At 31.8% G+C, this 23,455-nt stretch overlaps 1 protein-coding gene across 7 annotated transcripts in view; it reads right to left on the reverse strand.

The window, feature by feature from the left end:
- LOC139521056 (transient receptor potential cation channel subfamily M member 3-like) overlaps positions 1-23,455 on the reverse strand; it is a 119,395-nt gene that overhangs the window by 91,200 nt on the left and 4,740 nt on the right. Inside the window, exon 2 of one of the 7 annotated variants that reach the window (XM_071314295.1) lies at positions 19,746-19,823. The exons of 2 other annotated variants lie outside the window; for them this stretch is intronic. The gene's annotated coding sequence lies outside the window, so the exon portion shown is untranslated. Of the gene's footprint in view, positions 1-7,294; positions 7,413-12,157; positions 12,279-19,745; positions 19,824-23,455 lie in introns of those variants that run through there. 4 more of the 7 variants (XM_071314299.1, XM_071314294.1, XM_071314300.1 and 1 more) reach the window with 4 other exon arrangements.

Below are 23,455 nucleotides of genomic sequence, written 5' to 3' on the forward strand. Positions count from 1 at the left end.
GCATTTATCGGACATTTATGGTTTTTAGAAAGTCAAGATGGCGGCGTACTCCTTAGTTACGACATGCCATTATGCTTTTGATGGTAAATAAAGTAGCTGCAAACAAATGATGTGAATTAATAATGGCATATGTTTGGCTGAAGAATCATAAGGATTAAACACATTTTTTCTAGAGGTTATTGATGTGTAAACCTCTTACTCACAAACTTAACATTTTAACATCATAAAAGTTTGTGAGTTAATCGCCCCGGTTTACACATCAATAACCTCTAGAAAAAATGTGTTTAATACTATAATGGACAGAAACAAAAGTGCACACGCTGAAATCATTGATATTATGTTGATAGTCCTAAATATAAAGCTTTATTACAAAGTAATTCTGTCATATAAACTTAATTAACCAAGAAAGCTAAACATTGACCAATGAACCATGAAAATGAGGTCAATGTCAGATGAACCATGCCAGGCAGGCATGTACAGCTAACAATTCTTCAATACAACAAATAAAGTTGACCTATTGCTTATAGTTTAAGAAAAACAGACCAAAACGCAAAAACTTAACACTGAGCAATGAACGGTTCAACCGTGAAAATGAGGTTAAAGTCAAATAAAACCTGCGCTTTTGACAAACAGATCATTAAATATTTCCATACACCAAATATAGTTGACTTATTGCAATTAGTATTAGAAAAAAAGACCAAAACTCAAAAACTTAACTTGACTACTGAACCATGAAAATGAGGTCAAGGTCAGATGACACCTGCCAGTTGGACATGTACACCTTACAGTCCTTCCATACACCAAATATACTAGACCTATAGTTTAAAGTATTTGAGATATGGACTTGAACACCAAAACTTAACCTTGTTCACTGATCCATGAAATGAGGTTGAGGTCAAGTGAAAACTGTCTGACCGGCATGAGGACCTTGCTGGGTACACACATACCAAATATAGTTATCATATTACTAATAATAAGAGAGAATTTAACATTACAAAAATCTAAACTTTTTTTTCAAGTAGTCACTGAACCAGGAAAATGAGGTCAAGGACATTGGACATGTGAATGACGGAAACTTCGTAACATGAGGCATCCATATACAAAGTATGAAGCATCCAGATCTTCCACCTTCTTAAATATAAAGCTTTTAAGAAGTTAGCTAACACCGCTGTCGCGGCCGGATCACTATCCCTATGTCGAGCTTTCTGCAACAAATATATTACAGTCAATCCTTAATTAATAAAACTGTAACCAGTTATTTAAATGATAGTTTATTAACCCTTTACTCCATGGATATTTATTTTTAAATACTTGATTCGCATAGGATATTTTTCAGTAAAAAAAATCATCAGGTTTAAAGTGTTAATGCATTGTGAAAACTAATATTTCATCAATGAAATTGAAGTCAGATATTCTCATGAATCTCCTTTTCATATTGGATACAATTTTTTTTAAGTCTGATGCAGACATTTTGGAGACATAGCGTTTCAACTGAGGTACTACACTGGTGTAAAAAGGCGGCATTATGGAGTAAAGGGGGTGGCGTCAAATGGCGTCATTATGGAGGAAAGGGTTAATAAAACCATTACAAATAAACTGTTATCAAAGAGATATGTCTCGCCTTTTTGTAATTTTGATTGTATGCAAATGTTGAAATCCAAATAGCAATACTCTAACATCTTCCACAAGTTATGCAAATATTCAAAGTCAATGAACCATGACTGAGTTATATGGCTAAACAATTTCCATGTTAATGAAATGTGCCAATGCTAATACAACTGCATACCAAATACCATTGACTTAATTATTATAAGTTGTTCCCAAATCTAAACACAAACATTAATTTGTAAACTTTGTAAAAGTTTCAAAGTCAATGAACCATGAAGAAAGAGATGGGCTATATAATCTCCATGGAAACAATACATGCAAATGCCAATAAATTTGCATACCAAATATCATTGACTTAACATAAGCCGTTCATTTTAAGCTGATCTAATCACAAACTAATACATGTAAACTAAGATAAGTTTCAAAGTCATTAGAGTGTGACTGAGGGACAAGGCCAAATATTCTCCATGGAAATGAGATGTGCCAAAGCTTATACAACTGAATACCAATTAACATTGGCCTACCACTAATGGTTCCCCTTGAACTGACCTAATCACAAACTAATACATGATTACTTAGAAAAATTTTCAAAGTCAATAGACCATGACTCAGGGAGCGGAGCCAAATTATCTCCATGGAAACGAGATATGCCAACGGTTATACAACTGCATACCAAATATCATTGACCTACCACTTGTAGTTCCCCACAAACTAATAGATGTAAAATAAGCAAAAGTTTTGAAGTCAATAGACCATGACTGAGGGGGCAGGGCCAAATGATCTCCATGGAAATGAGATGTGCCAATGCTTATACAACTGAATACCAAATATGATTAATCTACCACTTGCTGTTTACCATAAACTAGACATAATCACAAACTAATACATTGTTGACGCCATCGCCTTTGCAGCCGTCACCGACGCCGGAAACAGCATATCTATGTCTCACTTTTTGACTTCGTCAAGGCAAGACAAAAATCAACAAAAAATACAGCAAATCAGTATAAGTTTTTTTTAATAATCAATATTTAGGGTTTTTCTTATAGTTCTTAGCAAAATAATTTTTTAAGTAGTCACATCTTTCACCATCATTGGGATGAACAGGACATACATGTGTATGTAGATACACATGTTTAGATGGACAAGGGTAAAACTTATTGCCCCCTCCACTAAGGTGGGGGTATTAAAAAAGATGTTTGCACCTATATGTAAGGTCTTCTCAATTTACAATTTATTTGCATTAGTTGTTTATATAAAAAATTCGTAAGGGTTCCACGGAACCCAGTGTCTCGCCTACTTTTGCTGTTAATTGCAGACTCAACAAAAATGAGGAAAAACATCAATAAAAATTTCCCTCTCGATACTGTCTTTTGATTGAAAGAAGCTTTCAAGTTTGGTAAAAAAAATCAAGGATAGTTTATGAATCTAATAAATGTTTTATAAACTTTAACTGCAGACTGTATGTTATGTTAACTGAAAGAAAAACTAAGTCCATTTATAAGTAAAATACGGAAAAAGTGAATTTTTTTTTTTCACAAAAAATACTTCTGAATAATATCTTATGATCAGAAACAAGCTTTTGTCTAAGTTTGGTAAAAAATCCAGGATAGTTTAGAACATTATAAAAATTTTAAAAACTTAAACCACAGAGTGAATGTTTTGTTTCTGGCAAAAAAACTAAGTCAATTTATAAGTAAAATACAGAAAAGTGGAAATTTATTTTTACAATATTTTCTTCTTGATACTATCTTATGATCATAAACAAGCTTCTGTCCAAGTTTGGTACAAATAAAGGATAGTTTATGAAAGTTATTAAAATTTTAAAAACTTTAACCACAGAGTGAATGTAATGTTTCCTTGCAGAAAAACTAAGTCCATTTATAAGTAAAATACGGAAAAGTGGAAATTTATTTTTACAAAATTTTCTTCTTGATACTATCTTAAGATCATAAACAAGCTTCTGTCCAAGTTTGGTACAAATCAAGGATAGTTTATGAAAGTTATTAAAATTTTAAAAACTTTAACCACAGAGTGAATGTAATGTTTCCTCGCAGAAAAACTAAGTCCATTTATAAGTAAAATACGGAAAAGTGGAAATTTATTTTCACAACATTTTCTTCTTGATACTATCTTATGATCATAAACAAGCTTCTGTCCTAGTTTGGTACATATCAAGGATAGTTTATGAAAGTTATTAAAATTTTAAAAACTTTAACCACAGAGTGAATGTAATGTTTCCTCGCAGAATAACTAAGTCCATTTATAAGTAAAATACGGAAAAAATGGAATTTTATTTTTACAAAATTTACTTCTGGATACTTTCTTATGATCATAAACAAGCTTCTGTCCAAGTTTGGTAGATATTCAGTATAGTTTAAGAAAGTTATTAAAATTTCAAAAACTTTAACCACAGAGTGAATATTTGTGGATGCCGCCGACGACGACGACGGAATGTAGGATCGCTTAGTCTCGCTTTTTCGACTTAAGTCGAAGGCTCGACAAAAAGAAGATGTGGTATGATTGCCAATGAGACAACTCTACACAAGAGACTGAATGACACAGAAATTAACAACTATGTTCCACTGTACAGCCTTCAACAATGAGCAAAATCCATATAACAATAAGTCTGACTGCTATAATAGGCCCTTAAATGACAAATGTAAAACAATGTTGTAAGAATAAAATCTGTTCCAATTTGCTTAGTGACTTTAATTTAAGTTTTAATTTTTGCTGCATTTTATTTAATTTTGTTGACCTTTCCGTTTTAACTTTTCAGATCCAGCTTCTTGTGTACCGAGAATTGTTTTATTCTTGTTTCATATATACAGTGATATGAGAAACAAAGTGAGATTTGTTCACAATGAAACATCTAAAACTAATTATACAGAAACTCCTATGGTCTTCGATTCTGTTTTCATTATTTGCTGTATTTTAAGAAAAACAATACAACATAATAATATCACTGTCTTTATTGTAAATTTGTTTTCATTATTTTTATTTCCCAGAACATTTTCTAACAAACATATAATCAATATAGTGCCCTTGAGGAATAAGTCCAGACCATAGAATAGTTTCATTTCCAAGAGTGACAATTTTTTGTCTTTGGTTTTCCCATTGTATCAATGTACCAATATCTTATACAAACATATTGCAATGCCAAAACTCTGAAGAATGAGATAAATCTCAAATTCTCCAGAGATCTTTTTTACAGATGTAAATAGGAAAAAGATAAAACTACTCTCTTTTGTCACAACACATTTCAGAACTCAAATGGAAAACAAAATGATTTGTACCTTTTGCTTTCACTAGAATAATCAATTTCAAAATAGTGTTACAGTGACTTGACTGTTAGTGTTGATCTCCACCAATTGCAACTCATTCAAAATTTTGACCAAATTGCAATTTGTTTTATTAAACCAAATTGTTCAACTGGTCGGAATATTGAACAAATTATTCAGTCAAAATGTAAAAGAGCAAGGTGATAAAATAAAACATTCTTACAATCCTATAAGACTTTAACTCCACATTAATGATGTTGAGACAAATTTAGTCTATCAGTTTGTATAGGTATATATGTCATTTCCATGCAGAAGGAACTGTTATTATTTTGAATTGCTATAAAAATGTTCAAACTAAGCTTTCATATAGTTTTTCTTACTAAAAGTATTCTATATTCAAAGGAATCAGATATCATTTTAAATAAAACATCATATATTCAGTAAAATATGTGTGAAATAACAATATGCTATTGATAAGTTTCCATGGGGAGATAACCTAAAATAATATTTTTTTTGAAGAAAGACTTTTTGAAAAAAAATGATTATCTCCCCATGGAAACTTCCTACAAACATATTGCAATTTTACACATATTTTACTGAATATGAAATGTTTTAATTCACATAATGTCTGATTCTTATGAATATAGAATACTTTTAGAAAGAAAAACTATATGAAAGCTTAGTTTGGACATTTTTAAAGCAATTCAAAATAATAACAGTTCCTTCAGCATGGAAATGACTATACTATACCTATACAAACTGATAGACTGATTTTGTCACATCATTAAAGTGGAGTTAAAGTCTTTAAGGATTGTAGGTATGTTTTATTTTATCACCTTGCACTTTCGTGACTTGGCTGTGGTTTTCTACAGCAGTAAGTTCAAATTTCTGACCAGTTGAACAATTTGAATTTATAAAACAAATTGCAATTTAATTTGCAATTGTTTGAGAGCAACACTAACAGTCAAGTCACTGTAATATTAATCTTATTATTATTTTACAGCATGAACACAGATCTTGCTAACTGGAGGCTCTGAAGAGCCAATGTTGATCAACTGATTCAATGTGTACCTTCCCAATGTCAACTCTCCAACAATATACACTAGAATATAAATCAATGCTAAAAACTTAATTTTCTTGAGATGCTGATAATTTTTTCTGTTCACTGGATCTCTTTATCTTCTATCTAGTTCATAAGGAAATGTAATAAACAGCTGCGCCATGAGCGTATGATAGGCCAGTGTTTTTTCAAAGTGTAACATTCCATAACTCCTAAATGTCATATCACAAATTTATAAAAGAACTAAAGGGAGCTGATGTCAATAGAAATTAAGCACTCACCAGAATGTCTCAGGAAAACTGCTCGAAGCACTTTTGAGTTTTTGTCCTAAACCAGGAAAATCCCCTGTTTTTAATGAAAAAAATACCTCATAACTCAGAGGGGTAAAATCTAAAATTTATAAAATTTGTAAGGGTTCCTCGGAACCCAGTGTCTCGCCTACTTTTGCTGTTAATCACACACTCATCAAAAATGATGAAAAAATCAATAAAATTATTCCTCTCGATACTATCTTTTGATTGTCAGAAGCTTCTGTCCAAGTTTGGTAAAAATCCAGGCTAGTTTAAGAATCTTAAAAATGTTTTAAATACTTTAACTGCAGACTGTATGTAATGTTAACTGGAAGAAAAACTAAGTCCATTTATAAGTAAAATACGGGAAAAATGGAATTTTATTTTTACAAAATTTACTTCTGGATACTATCTTATGAACATAAACAAGCTTCTGTCCAAGTTTCGTACAATTCAAGGATAGTTTAAGAAAGTTATTAAAATTTCAAAAACTTTAACCACAGAGTGAATATTTGTGGACGCCGCCTACGCCTACGCCGACGCCGACGGAATGTAGGATCGCTATGTCTCGCTTTTTCAACTAAAGTCGAAGGCTCAACAATAAATGGAGTCAAATCATTGCAATAGATATAAATAATTTATCAAAGTTTTATGAAAATAGTTTAAAGCATTTTTGAGTTATTGTCTGAAAATTGGAAAGTCCACCCTTTTTCAATGAATTAAACCGCATAACATTAAACTGACAGACGGACAATGGTATAGCATAATACGTCCCTTTACAGAGCTTTATAATAAATATGAGGCACAGAGATGATGAAATTTATTTGGAGTTTGTCAGTCCTTGTGGCTTATGAATATTTTCTGTAGTAATGTATATATCATAAAACACTCCATAATTTTCCAGTCAGGACTCACAAGGCTGACAGGGAATGATGAATTTCAATAGCTTTACCCTTAGGAGTCTAAAGGCATGTGAAGGTCAAGGCTGCACGAAAGGCAAAAATAGCTTTTCATCCTGTTAATTGGATAAATATACTAGCCAGGTCAATAAACAATACCTTTGCATAAGAAAGATACCATTTCCTATATTTTTACAGTCTAATAATCCAATTTTCAAAAGAATACATAGTACGGTACACTTTATAGTAGAAATGACTTTCTTGAACAAAGTTTAAACTGACAAAAATATCTATTTTTACCGTTAGCACTGTTCCAGTCAAGTAAAAACCGGTTCAGAGTAGTGAAAATACTATAGATAAGAGTAGATATGACTACATCATCTGTACATAGCGTTCACAGTTGTTTGTATAAACAAAAATATCCTGTTAAATTTAGCTGAAAAAATATGTCTTTTCAAGTAAAAACAGTACTGTAGATCCACAAGTACAAACGTACTTACAGTTTTGGTTTTTTATTCCTGTAATGATAAAAGAACAATACCCTACTTCACATTTTGTATTGCGATATATATGTATAAATGAAGCAGTTGTTTATGTCCTTCAACACTTTTTCTACGTTGTTTTCATCAGCAACAAAAACAGTTATACACTGCAGCATAAACAGAACACAAATTATGAAAAGAAAAATTCCATAAATTTATGGAAACATTGTTATTGATATGACCATTTATAGTAGAAAGAATAAAATCAAATTATCGTAATTTACTTTACAATTCACAAGGTATATAAAATCGTGGGTGGAAGGAATAACTGTTAGGGCTAATCTAGAAGAACCAATATATCTCACATTCTCAGAATTAATATCCTTTTATGACACCTCCAAGACAATAAAACAGATTCAATGGTATAAATATCAAGTAATACATCTATTATTTACAGTAACATCATTACTAAACTGAGATTCCAGTATTCTCTTTTTAAACAATAAAGCTTCAAAGCTCCATTAGGTTCTATAACAAACATCTACGTCATCTCAAGTAGAAATTAGAATACAACGTAGAATAAAAACTCAATACCCCTGTTCTGAACCAGGTCAATGAAGATATAAAAGTACCCAAGTCTATAAATACAATAATGTTGACATAATTAACCTACTAATGCCAGGTATTATGATCTATAAATAATAATTATGTTTTCCTGCTAAACAGACAAACATAACTGCTAAGTCAACAGTTGCCCTCATACTCAATTAACCCTTTAAATGCTTGTCTAAATAAAATTATCTTATTTCATGCATATCTTTGTATTCTTACATCTTTTGTTTTAGGTGTAATTGGACTGAGGGCGGATCAAGCCATTTTTGAAATGGGATCCAACCAGCTTCATATGTCCATTTCAAAAGTTTGATCTATAAAAAAGGGGGGAATATCCCCCTTCCGAAATCAGTCACTGGAAATGTACATAATTCTTCATATCTAAAGACATTCTTTATGTGACTTGGATATGAAGAACAGCAATACATATAGCTATGTAAAGTGCATGTTGTAATTTTCAAATCCGGAACTAATATATGTAACAAAAAATATGTTCCGGCGTGACATTTGTTCCACCGGAACAAATTTCATAGGAAATATGTTCCACCAGAACTTATATCAAAGAAAATATGTTCCAGCACTATAAAATTTGTTCCGGAACTATTTTTTTAACCAAGTGTGAAATAAGTTCTGAAACAAAAATCACAGCACCATGAGTTTTGTTCCAACATTAAAATAAAAAAAAAGTGAAATAAGTTCCTGTGATATTAGTTTTGAACAAAGGTATTTTATAGAAATCAATGAAAATGTTCTGCTCGAACTTATTTCAAAGAAAATAAGTACTGTGCTTGCATGGGGTAAATTTGCAATTGAAGGCATGACTGTAGGATGAATATAAAAAATAAAAGCAATGATAATGTATCATAATTTGTTTCTCTGTTTTATTGTGGTATTCGACCTCCTTGTTTCTTGTTGATCTGTCATGGGTGTTCTAATCATACATGTACTTAGCTATGGTCATTGCACAGTTTTTTTTAAAGAATGTGTCTTTTGTTTCTTTATGTCTTTTAATATAATTGATCAGTCACTTTGTCCTTTTCAAAAAAGTACAAATGTTCATCTTTAACTATAATACTTTTTTTTTTAGAATGACTTATATTATTATTTCTTATTCTACTCTTTCCTGGTTCATAATTGTCTTTTTTATTATATTATTAATTGAGTATGTTATTAAACTTTTGCTTTACTCCAAATGATTCAAATTGGATGATTACACTTTTTATTTATCATTATCAATGTAATACATGTTTTTTATAATGACTTGAAACTCACTGATGACAAGTGCTCAGTATATAAGATAGCTTGTTTAACCATTGGAACATATTTCACAGACAAGGAACTTATTTCACCAGGTGAGGAACAAATCTCACAAATCCAGAACTTATTTCACCAGGTAAGGAATAAATCTCAAAAACATGGAACTTATTTCACATGGTTAGGAACAAATTTCACCAACCCAGAACTTATTTCACCAGGTAAAGTGTGGAACTTATTTCATAGAGATGGAACAAATTATATAGATATTGTCTGTGAAAAAAGTTCTCCCAGAACATATTTCCTGTGAAATAAGTTCCACTGGAACTTTTTTCACAGGAACAAATTTTGGCTCACATATACATTGTATAAATATAGTCTCCATTTAAACAATGAAAATCCTACCATTTTTCTAACATACACAAGTGATAAATCAAATGATAAATACATTGTTTATATATACCATGTGAGGAACAGTGCTCAAATAAACCACAGTAATTTATATCAATCAATATATCAAAGTAAAAGAAAGCTTATTATCACACTAATGATATTCAGGTAAAGTATTCTGTTGGGCTTATTTCTTTTTGAGAGGTTGATCAGGTTTTATCAAGTTTGACCGGATTTTATTCCTTTAATAAGAAATGTAAACAAACAAAATCTTTTTTGGAGCTTGAAAAAATACACATGTCAACAGAGTTAATCAGAGAAGTCAGACTGTAGTGCTATCTTTATTCCAAAATATCAAATACAGTCCTTTTTAGAAATATGCAAATGATAAATTAATAAAACTAGATGTACATGTGTCAAAGCGAAACGAATGGCCCCTTCTCAAAAAGTTTTAAAATCTGCAATTTCAATACCACATGTGGACACAAACATGATGGTAGTCTCACATATCAAAAATCTGGAGGCTTATAGAAAAGAAGTCTGTATAACTGTGATTTTCAACAATTTTCAAAGTTGTAAACCCTTAATTTTGGCAAATATTAGCGGAGCAGAACAAAACTTGAACTTGATCTGTAACTCATCATGATCAAGTAACTCACACACCAAGAATCAGCCCAATATCAGAAAGAGTTTAGAAAAATAGTTCGTATAACTGTAATTTTCAACAATTATCAAAGTCCAAAGCCTGTTATTTCTGCAAAAATTAGCGGAGAGGAACGAAACTTACACTTGACCTGTAACTCATCATGGTAAACTCACATACCAAAATTCAGCCCAATATCTGAAGGCGTTTAGAAAAAAATTGTATAATGGTTTGTTGCGGAATGACGGAATTTCAGACAGGGGTAACTTCCTGGTTCAAATTGAAAATAAAATTTGGACAATTTAATCAGACAATCATCCACCCTGTATATTTAAGAATCACTTCAAATTTTACAAAAATTGAAAGTTTCATAAATACCCTTTGAATATACTACAGATTTAAGTATCTTTACCTACATAATTTTATACTCATACAATATTCCATTTCAAGCTACAAATGTGGGTATCTGGACTGGTAACCTTATAACTGGGATTCTATTACACTATAATACATGTATGTAGTTAAACTGTATCCTATTCATCAAAAAGATCTATTTCTTTTAAATATCTTTGAAGTTCACCTTGATAAATATGCACAGTGCATGACACACATCTCATAACATTTGGTATCTCATTTTCAATTAGATAAAATTTTCATTGCTATTTAAGTTTTTGACAAAAATCAAACATGTAAAAGAAACGTAGAATGTGTGCATAGGACACAGATGGTGTCCCTGCTAGCATATCATATAAAGTTATAAAGGGACATAACTGAGCAATGGTAAAAAGTGATGCTACCCAAAGGTGGATGTTCACAAAGCCAAAGGGCTAGAACTGGCCCTAAGATTTTGATTGTTTTTTTTTATTAAATCAGACCAAAATTTTACACATATCACATAGAATACTTGTGATAAGACTATTTAGACCAAAACAAATCATATTTTTGGTGCCTTCTGAAGCTATGACCCCTTAAATAAACAATAATATTTGTTTTCTAAAGTAAATTTTTGTAAATTTTTTCATAATTTTTATTGTTTTTGGTATATATAACCTTGAAAAAACTTAAGGTGCATAACTCTGAAACAATAGCACGACACCACCAAAATTCAAACTTGATCTGTATTTTGAGGTACATTGTACTTACTACTAAGCATTATGTATAAGTTTCATAAACTACTAAGCATTATGTATAAGTTTCATAAACTACTAAGCATTATGTATAAGTTTCATAAACTACTAAGCATTATGTATAAGTTTCATAAACTACTAAGCATTATGTATAAGTTTCATAAACTACTAAGCATTATGTATAAGTTTCATAAACTACTAAGCATTATGTATAAGTTTCATAAACTACTAAGCATTATGTATAAGTTTCATAAACTACTAAGCATTATGTATAAGTTTCATAACATTTGGTTGAGGTAAACTTAAGTTGGAGAATGGAAACACGAGAGGTATCCACATAGGTATAATAATGAAATCAATTAAACAGAAATGATTGCAATTTTAATCTTTCCATCCTGACCTTTGCAATAACACATTGCAAAAATTTATAAATTTAAAGTAAATTTGATGACCAACATTATAGACATTCTGTTATTATTTATTAAATTCAATGATTATTATGTTGTAAGACTACCTTGAATTGATAAGTTACATCCCAATCTTCTTACTTTTGTAGCATCTGTTGTCTACCATACAATTTACAAAAATCATACATACATCCAATCTACTCAATATTTTACACCACAACTCACACAAATATGCAACAGGAAGTATACTATGTACTTACATGTACTACCTGTTTATAAGTCCTTCCTTTTATATATATATAAGTCAGTCTCCTGTATATATGTCACCAAAGAGCAGCTACATTTAACTTTACTGAACACCACTTTCAAAACAAATAGTCATGACATTTGGAGTATTCAAAACAATATGATATTAACAACAGTAACAAACTTATTAAAACAATGACATCCATCAACTACAGCAGAATATGAATCAATAAAATCTACAGAATTCTATTAGGAAACATTTCTGAATTATTAAAAGACACTAATACAGAAATACATTGCAAACCAAAAGATTGATTGATTGTTTTTGCTTAATGTCCAGCAGCAAATATTTCATGCATGTTTAGGAAAAACAATGCAACGAAAAGAAAATACAGTAGTAAAATAAAACATGATATATATGTCTGGATAAAGAGAGTTGACAAGGTGCAAATGTAAACACAACATAAGTAACGTAAGGTGGTCTAAAAAAAAATGCACCTCGCTTTTCACCCAATGCAATGAATTACCACAATACTGTAATCTTTATACATGGTTAGTTAGTAAAAGATGAAAATGTCACTTCATAAAGACTTGAATGAAAACTATTTGTGATCATTGCCACCATAAATGCCATCAAATCTGTCCACAATGAGAATTCTTTCAAGAGGTCTCCAAATAACCATATATGAGAATATGAGTCAAAATTGAATAAAGTTTGATAAAGTTTAGCTTTGTAATGACTAGATCAATCAAAACCATGAACATTTGCCGAACTGAATTTGGGACAAATTTGCTTTTGTTGAATTTGGAATGATAATATTTAATGCTTACATTGCACATACATTCAATTTTGTAAGTGTCATCAGCATTCAGTAAGGCTTAGGAATGTACAGTTCCAACCCACCTTTTAGCCACCTGATCTCAACTGTCCCCTCATTCAGTCATTGCTTATATGTTTCAATCCCTACATCACATGCAAACAACAATTGGAAAAGGTTTACATGTACATCATAACCTTACTTGTTATTTTAGTAGAATCAAAGTGAATTGCAACAATACACCACAATCAATGTAAAAATCAAATCCACTTTTAGTACATGAACTTTAAAGTCCATACACAATTGTTGACAATAAAAACTATAATCTTCTGATTAAAAACAACAGGACATCAATTAACACATGTATGAATGAAATCTACTGCAATCAATATCGATCAGTGTATTGATGATTTAATTTCCTGTTTATTGTTTATTTACTTTATCATTGCAATTTCATAAGTACTTTACAATGGGTTACATCTACAATTCTGGAATTAAGAGATTGAAAGCAACTACAGTTTTCTCTAAGAGCTGGTCCTGAATAAGACAGAGATTGCTCTGACATCATACAGCTTTTTTGGGAACTTATTGATGTGAAAACAGGAGTCTTTATTTTTTCCAAAAACTTTATGCTCCTTCCCCGCTGGCAGATTTGTGTGCTTGAATAAACAACAGGTTATTTTTCTTTGCAACAAAGGAGAAAGTCCGGTAAAGACTCATTTTGGCCTCAAATTTCAGTTTCATCTGACGAAAGATTTTGACCACTTTTTAAACACTTAAGTGTCTATTCTACTTGATTCAATTAGTTTATGTGAAAGATTTTAACTGATTTAGTCATTAAAAACAATCCGATTCCAGCTGAAATATGAAAAATCTACCAAATATGCTGAAAAATGTCACTTTACAGATGTTTTTTGTCAAAAATGAAAGTGGCCGCATCCGTGTTCATCCATAACCTTTATATATGTTATGTATTATCATAAAATACAACTTACATTTCAATATTAAGGATGAACACGAATGCGGCCACTTTCGTTTTACACGGAAACTGTCTAAAATTTAACTAAAATGCTAGAATTTTGAAGATTTCAGTAATTTAGCATGACTTAATGGCGCTACAACCCGATATATGTGCATTGTATCTTACTGGACCTACTCCTTTCAAATTCATGCTACTGATCTTCTGAAAAAAAAGGACATTTGTGACTATTCTGCAAAGGAGTAGGTCCAGTAAGACCCCTTTTTGGCCCCAAAATATAGCAGTTTTACAAAATTGTTAAAATGTATACTTTTAGTTATTTATTGGACAGTAGAATGCTTCTGCTACATAAATATGGGCTGTTTTTGACAATACTATGTACATATATCGAGTACTAGCACCATTAAGTCATGCTAAATTACTGAAATCTTCACAATTCTAGCATTTTAGTTAAATTTTAGACGGTTTCCTTTTAAAACGAAAGTGGCCGCATTCGTGTTCATCCAAAATATTTAAATGTAAGTTGTATTTGATGATAATACATAACATATATAAAGGTCGAGGATGAACACGGATGCGGCCACTTTCATTTTTGACAAAAACCATCTTAAAAGTGACATTTTTCAGCATATTTGGTAGATTTTTCATATTTGAGCTTGAATGGGAGCGATTTTAATGACTAAATTAGTTAAAATCTTTCACATAAATTAATTGAATCAAATTAAATAGACACTTAAGTGATTAAAAAGTGGTCAACATCATTCTTCAGATGAACCTGAAATTTGAGGCCAAAATCGGTCCTTACCGGACCTACTTCTTTCAGATGCTTGTAATTATCAGTACTGCTGGGTGAAATTTATAAGGTTTATCTGACCCTACCATTACAAACAAAATAAATGGAGAATGCGTCCCCATGGACACAGATGATGCCCCTGCTTACATACAACATTATAAAGGGACATTATTCAAGAACGTTTGGTTGAGGCAACTTAAGTTAGAGAATGGAAACTAAAAATTTTGCATTTTTTTTGCATTTATAAAGGGGCATAACTCAAGAATGGTGATAGTGACGCCACCAAAATTCATACTTGATCTGTACTTTCGGGAAATAACAAATTGTGTTTAAGTTGGATAACATTTGTTTGAGGCAAACTTAAGTTAGAGGAAGGAAACTAAACATGAGGCATTTTTCCAATTTATAAAGAGACATAAATATAACTCTACTAGAACGGTTCAAGTGACCCACCAAAATTCAAATTTGATTTGTGTTTCATGGTAATAAGCATTGTGTATAAGTTGGATAACATTTGGTTGAGGCAAACTTAATAAAAGTTAGAGAATAGAAACTAAATAAATTGTAATTTTTCCATTTATAAAGGGACATAACTCTAGAACAGTAAGAGTGATGCCACCAAAATTCAAGCTTGATCTGAATTATGTGGTAATAAGCATTGGGTATCAGTTTCATAAAGTTTGGTTGAGGCAAACTTAAGTTAGAGAACAGAAACTAAAAAAAATGCAGTTTTTCCATTTAAAAAAGAGCATAACTCTACAACAGTTAAAGTGATGCCACCAAAATTTTAAACTTGATCTGTGTTTTGTGGTAATTAGCATTGTGTATAAGTTTCCTAAAATTTGGTTGAGGTAAACTCAAGTTAGAGAACGGCAAGTCGGCAACCATTTTTGGTACGTACGTATAGACGAACAAGGGTAATACTTAATGCCTCCTTTGCTATGGCAGGGGCAAAAAAACAAGGATACAGTTGCAGATCCAGGATTTTGAAAAAGGGGGAGGGGGCCGGCTTGCAAGCTTATGTGTGATTTTTGAAGTGATACTTGTCAAAGGTATATGCATTTATCATACATGTACATGTATATAAAGCTACAAAATGGGGTAAGTCATCTACCCTATCCCCACCACTAAATCCCCCTCTGAAAAATAAATACTACTACAGCTAGAACTACCACTCTTACCATTACAAATGATAATGTCTGTAATTGTATCTACAATCCAATCACAAATCCTAATCCTTCATCCAAGTACAAATATTTTATAGCAAAAACAGCACTATTACTATTTATTCATTTTCAACTATACTTGTTGAGATCAAATGACTTTTACTACCTACTTGCCCATAAGGTGACACAACCTTAGACTGAGTAAATGATTTGATCTGTAACTGACAATGGTTTACAGTAATCATATGATCTCATTGATATTTCATCAAATGAAGACTTGTGAAGACAATTATCCCATCAGCAAATTACTTTCTAAAATCACAGGTAGAATTACATGGGTCAGGCAAATGCCTAGTTTATCATGATTCCCAGACTACAAACTACCAGGAAAGTAATCATTATATTCTACTCAACATCATAACATGATAAATACATCTATCAGTTTAACAAGACTTAATGCATGTAAGGTAAAAAATCATTAAGACAGCAATGTATAAACAACAAAAAGTAACCTAAACTAACATTTCTCTGAGCTCTGTTCAGATACATGTTTATACAAATAGTCAATTCATCCAAATGCCAACAAGATGCTCAGGTAGTTTTTGGCAAGACTTGACTTGATTTAAAAAAATACAGGAATGGAAAATGAGAAATAACATGCTTGACTTGTCTGTCTTTCCAGAAAATGTTCCAACCTCTTTCATGTAATAGAAAAACCAGTAAGGACAAGTCAAATAAACTTCCATTTCCGTATTAGAAAGTAAATTGACATCACCAAATTTCAAACTTTATCTACAATGTATGGTTTGTGGTACATTTTTGTAATAAGAATTGGGTATAAGTTTCATAACATTTGATTGAGGCAAACTAAAGTTAGACAACAGTAACTAACTTTGGTTCATAATTGTACATGATTGTGGCCAAGTTTGGATTAATTTGTCCCAGTAGTTTCAGAGGAGAAGATTTTTGTAAAAGATACCTAAGATTTACAAAAAATGGTTAAAAATGGACTAAAAAGGGCAATAACTCCTAAAGGGGTCAACTGACCATTTCGGTCATGTTGACTTATTTGTAAATCTTACTTTGCTGAACATTATTGCTGTTTACAGTTTATCTCTATCTATAATAATATTCAAGATAATAACCAAAAACAGCAAAATTTCCTTAAAATTATCAATTCAGGGGCAGCAACCCAACAACGGGTTGTCCGATTCATCTGAAAATTTCAGGGCAGATAGATCTTGACCTGCTAAACAATTTTACCCCATGTCAGATTTGCTCTAAATGCTTTGGTTTTTGAGTTACAAGCCAAAAAATGCATTTTACCCCTATGTTCTATTTTTAGCCATGGCGGCCATCTTGGTTGGTTGGCCGGGTCACGCCACACATTTTTTAAACTACATACCCCAATGATGAAGTTAGACAACAGTAACTAACTTTGGTACATAAGTATGTATTGTCAGACGTAAATATGTACAGACTGACAGGGGTAAAACTTAATGCCCCTTCCACTAAGATGGAGGCATGCGCATAACCCTTTCCATTAAGATGTAGGTATAACCTAGTTGGGGCATAAACTAGAGGCTCTAAAGAGCCTGTGTCGCTCACCTTGGTCTTTGTGAATATTAAACAATGGACACAGATGGATTCATGACAAAATTGTGTTTTGGTGATGGTGATGTGTTTGTAGATCTTACTTTACTAAACATTCTTGCTGCTTACAATTATCTCTATCTATAACAGTACTTTCTGTGGAAAATGTTATTGAAAATCTTCAAATTTTAACAAAATTGTTAAAAATTGACTATGAAGGGCAATAACTCCTTAGGGGGTCAATTGACTATTTTGGTCATAGTGACTTATTTTTAGTTCTTACTTTGCTGTACATTATTGCTGTTAACAGTTTATCTCTATCTATAATAATATTCAAGATAACAAAAAAAACAGCAAAATTTCCTCAAAATTACCAATTCAGGGGCAGCAACCTAACAACCGATTATCCGATTCATCTGAAAATTCCAGGGCAGATAGATCGTGACCTGATCAACAATTTTACTTCCTGTCAGATTTGCTCTTAATGCTTTGGTTTTTGAGTTATAAGCCAAAAACTGCATTTTACCCCCATGTTCTATTTTTAGCCATGGCGGCCATCTTGGTTTGTTGGCCGAGTTACTGGACACATTTTTTTAACTACATACCCCAATTATGGCTAAGTTTGGTTAAATTTGGCCCAGTAGTTTCAGAGGAGAAGATTTTTCTAAAAGATTACTAAGATTTACGAAAAATGGTTAAAAATTGACTATAAAGGGCAATAACTCACAAAGTGGTCAACTGACCATTTTGGTCATGTTGACTTATTTGTAGATCTTACTTTGCTGAACATTATTGCTGTTTACAGTTTATCTCTATCTATAAAAATATTCAAGATAATAACCAAAAACAGCCAAATTTCCTTAAAATTACCATTTCAGGGGCAGTAACCCAACAACAGAATGTCCGATTCATCTGAAAATTTCAGGGCAGATAGATCTTGACCTGGTAAACAATTTTACCCTGTCAGATTTGCTCTAAATGCTTTGATTTTGAGTTATAAGCCAAAAACTGCATTTTACCCCTATGTTCTATTTTTAGCCATGGCGGCCATCTTGGTTGGTTGGCCGGGTCACGCCACACATTTTTTAAACTACATACCCCAATGATGATTGTGGCCAAGTTTGGATTAATTTGTCCCAGTAGTTTCAGAGGAGAAGATTTTTGTAAAAGATACCTAAGATTTACAAAAAATGGTTAAAAATGGACTAAAAAGGGCAATAACTCCTAAAGGGGTCAACTGACCATTTCGGTCATGTTGACTTATTTGTAAATCTTACTTTGCTGAACATTATTGCTGTTTACAGTTTATCTCTATCTATAATAATATTCAAGATAATAACCAAAAACAGCAAAATTTCCTTAAAATTATCAATTCAGGGGCAGCAACCCAACAACGGGTTGTCCGATTCATCTGAAAATTTCAGGGCAGATAGATCTTGACCTGCTAAACAATTTTACCCCATGTCAGATTTGCTCTAAATGCTTTGGTTTTTGAGTTACAAGCCAAAAAATGCATTTTACCCCTATGTTCTATTTTTAGCCATGGCGGCCATCTTGGTTGGTTGGCCGGGTCACGCCACACATTTTTTAAACTACATACCCCAATGATGATTGTGGCCAAGTTTGGTTTAATTTGGCCCAGTAGTTTCAGAGGAGAAGATTTTTGTAAAAGTTAACGACGACGGACGACGACGACGGACGACGACGGACGACGGACGACGGACGCCGGACGCAAAGTGATGGGAAAAGCTCACTTGGCCCTTCGGGCCAGGTGAGCTAAAAAAGGATACCTAAGACCCTTACTTCATTCACATATGATAGAGAAACAGTAAAGCGCTATTGATTTGTTACCCATCCAAGTCAAGAGTTCTCAATGGATTGAAAATCTTTTGATGGAGCAGAAAGAGAGGACAGCCTGTGTGTTATTTATGTTGTAACATAATTTACAAAAGTTTACTGTTATAGATGTCAACAATGCTAAAACATATTAAATGCAGATTTTCCTAGAAAAACTATAATATGTCAAAGTACAAATGTCAGTAATGTGTGCTAACCAGGAAGTAAATTACATTTGGGTCAACACATTTTTACAATACTTACTTATTAAATGTATTGTTTCCTTTTTTTTCTAATCCTAAACAGGAATGAAATATTTGCCACCGGACCAGGAAGTATTACCTGTATGTAAAAATGTAGGTCATGCTTACAAACAATTACAGAATTGAAACTTTTCAAGTAGGGACTACACAATAATAATTATGAATGAGACAGGTAAAGCAGGAAATATAACTCTTTTATGAGGTTAACAATTGTAAGATTTAACAGCAAAATAATATTTCACAAAAAAACTTTTGAAATAAAATGAATAATGCACATCTTTAGACATTGTAATATATTGCTAAATATCCACTGATATGCTGAGATATACCTATCTGGTAATTTACAACCATAATATGTCTGCATATGACACCCTTATGCTTATAATACTTTTGTCATTTTCCTTGAATGTCAGCTAGCGCTGGATCAGGAGATTAATGTTCTAAATATAAATATTTGAACCTCTTGAGATTTCACAAAATGTCAATACAATCATTCTGTCTGCAGTAATGTTATAAATTCATTGATCTGCATTTCATGAAGGACTTCTATTAAAGCTTTTTCAAATTACAATTGATTATGAATTATTTCCCTTGTTAACTTGGTAAGTATACTGGCAAAATACTGGTTCATTGCAGTGAAGAGCAATGCTGAGAAGCAAATAGAAAACAATGTGTTTCTTTATTGACAAACATTTCCAGATAATGTTGAAAGGAAAATGACCATTAATAATTGTTATATAGATATAAATCAAAGCTATATTGGGTTTTAATGCTCTAAAAAGTTTTTTGGCTTTCCAGATTATTGATCTCAAGTGATGAGGGTTCTGTTTAGGGAAACAAAGGCATACCCTTATTATAAGAAATTAACCCAGTATTCTTCCAAGGGTCTTTTAGCATCATGGTAATGTGATGCTATATTTCTGAATGTGATGCTATCTGATTTGATATTCTTATAGATTGTGTTATGGATGTGATGCTATAACTTTTAGAAACAAGATGGTATTTCAAATTTCTTCGCTTACCAGGATGCTTTATGAAATAGCTGGGGAGAATCCTGTTTAAACCCTGAAGTGTGACAACAAAGCCAAGGCAATGTAGCTTCCTCAGTTGAACAAATATCTCTTGCAATGAATTATCATACAACATGTACAATGTATCCATATATATACATCCACATTTCAAATAGTAGAATAGAGAATGGAAACAGGGAATGCCTCTAACAGACATAACCTAACAAAGAGAAGAAATCGACTCAAGGTCACCAGTGGTAAGTTGATCTATATCACATGTTATTACTGAGAAACTGGATTTTTCTAACAACAAATATGTATATGATTAAATATTATGCAAATTATTGGTAAACCTATCGGTAAGTGTAAATAATATTTAAAGTAATTAAAATGGTTATCTAAAGAAAACTGATAGGGCCAAACCAAAAAGTGAGTGTAGAAACTATTATTTATTTTACCATGAAAATAAAAGAATCAGGATATTTGATCATTTTAACCCTTATTAAAATTTAGTGTCATCGCCTTCTGCAACTTTTGATGCAGTGAGGCAAAATCTAATTATTAGTTTTAACATAAAAAAGAAGATGTGGTATGATTGCCAATGCAATGAAACAACTGTCCACAAGAGACCAAAATGACACAGAAATTAACAACTATAGGTCACCTTACAGCCTTCAACAATGAGCAAAGCCCATACCGCATAGTCAGCTATAAAAGGCCCCGAAATGACAATGTAAAACAATTCAAACGAGAAATCTAACAAACTTATTTATGTAACAGTTCATCTGAGGATATTTCACCTACTATCATGACTATCAACATTATCTTTAATCTATCAAATTACTCCAATCCAAATGAAAAACACAGAAGTTGTAAACTCAAAAAAGATTTAATTAAAAAACTAAGAAAATACAGATATTACATGAAGTATTTAAATTTTATATATTGCAATTACCATAAACTAACCTTAAAAGACTTACCCTTTGTTAAATCAAATAACTGTTCACAAGTTTTTAAGCCATAAATGTATATAAGATAAAAGCTGTCTAAAACAACTGTAAAGGTGGTTTATCTGAGCTTTTGGGGTTTTTCCTTTTTAGAGGACAAACAATGCTGAAATGTCACCATTTTTTGTATGAGGAAAAGAGATATAAATTGTATCATTTTAAGTTCTGATGGGCCTAAGAACATGAGTGATTCTAAATGATCATTCCTTTGTTGTTCTGTACTGTAACACACCTTTATAAAATGTCATTCATATATTCTTCAATGAATTTAAATGGTGGGAAAATTTCTTTACAAATTTGTAATACCTGACTACTATTATAATTGTACTGTGAGTGTACAGTACTTCACTACAGATAGTGACTATTCAAACTTAGAGGAAAGTTGTTACAATTTCATGCATACATTGTTTGTAATTCATCATGACTTGTGGAATTTTAAAACTTATCCAGACAAAGTAAAACAACACCAAAATACGTCCATTTTGAAGCAGTGACTTTAATTCAAATTAATAAAGTGAAGAAAAAATATAATAAATGTATTGTGTCCAAACCCCTTATGGAACTACATATTTATGTCCCAACCCCTTATGGAACTACATATTTATGATAAATGCATATACTTGATACAAGCATCAGAGCAAACGTTGGCTTACCAGGGGTGGGGGTGGGCTTTTACAAAATCCTGAATCAAAAATTGGGTCTATGAGTGGCTAAGTCATCATGAGGAACTCTGCAGCATTTTGAGATGCATGTAATCAAAACTTAGGCATTCACCCCATTGACTTACAGTGGAAACAAAACTTACGCATTCACCCCATTGACTAACAGTGTAAACAAAACTTACGCATTCACTCCATTGACTAACAGTGGAAACAAAACTTAGGCATTCACCCCATTGACTAACAGTGGAAATTTCACGGGTAGAGTGATAAACTTAAATCTTACAGGCAACATCAAAATATGTTTAAACAATGGTATTTGGGGAAATTAAGTAGGCAAAAAAACAACCTAAAATTAACTATCCAGCATTTTGATACAAGTTAACTGCAGTAGCAAGATAGGGTAAATAAAAAGGGAATGTGTCAAAGCGACACAGATGATGTCGCTGCTTGTTTATAACATTATAAAGTGACATGTATTGTAACTAAAGAACATTACACAAATTCATACTTTATCTGTGTTTTGTGGTAGTAAGCATTGTGTATTAGAGTTATAACAATTGGTTTTGAGGCAAACTTGAGTTGAGAATGGAAAATAAAACTAGAGGCTCTAAAGAACCTGTGTCGCTCACCTTGGTACATGTATATGTGAATATTAAACAAAGGACACAGATGGATTCATGACAAATTTGTGTTATGGTGATGGTGATGTTTTTGTAGATCTTACTTTACTAAACATTCTTGCTGCTTACAATTATCGCTATCTATAATGAACTTGGCCCAGTAGTATCTATGGAAAATGTTAGTGAAAATCTACAAATTTTATGAAAATTGTTAAATATTGACTATGGAAGGGTAATAACTCCTTAGGAGGTCAATTGACCATTTTGGTCATGTTGACTTATTTTCAGGTCTTACTTTGCTGTACATTATTGCTGTTTACAGTTTATCTCTATCTATAATAATATTCAAGATAATAACCAAAAACAGCAAAATTTCCTTAAAATTACCAATTCAGGGACAGCAACCTAACAA

The sequence above is a fragment of the Mytilus edulis genome, chromosome 4 (genome assembly GCF_963676685.1).
Source record: "Mytilus edulis chromosome 4, xbMytEdul2.2, whole genome shotgun sequence".
Lineage (NCBI taxonomy): Eukaryota > Metazoa > Mollusca > Bivalvia > Mytilida > Mytilidae > Mytilus > Mytilus edulis.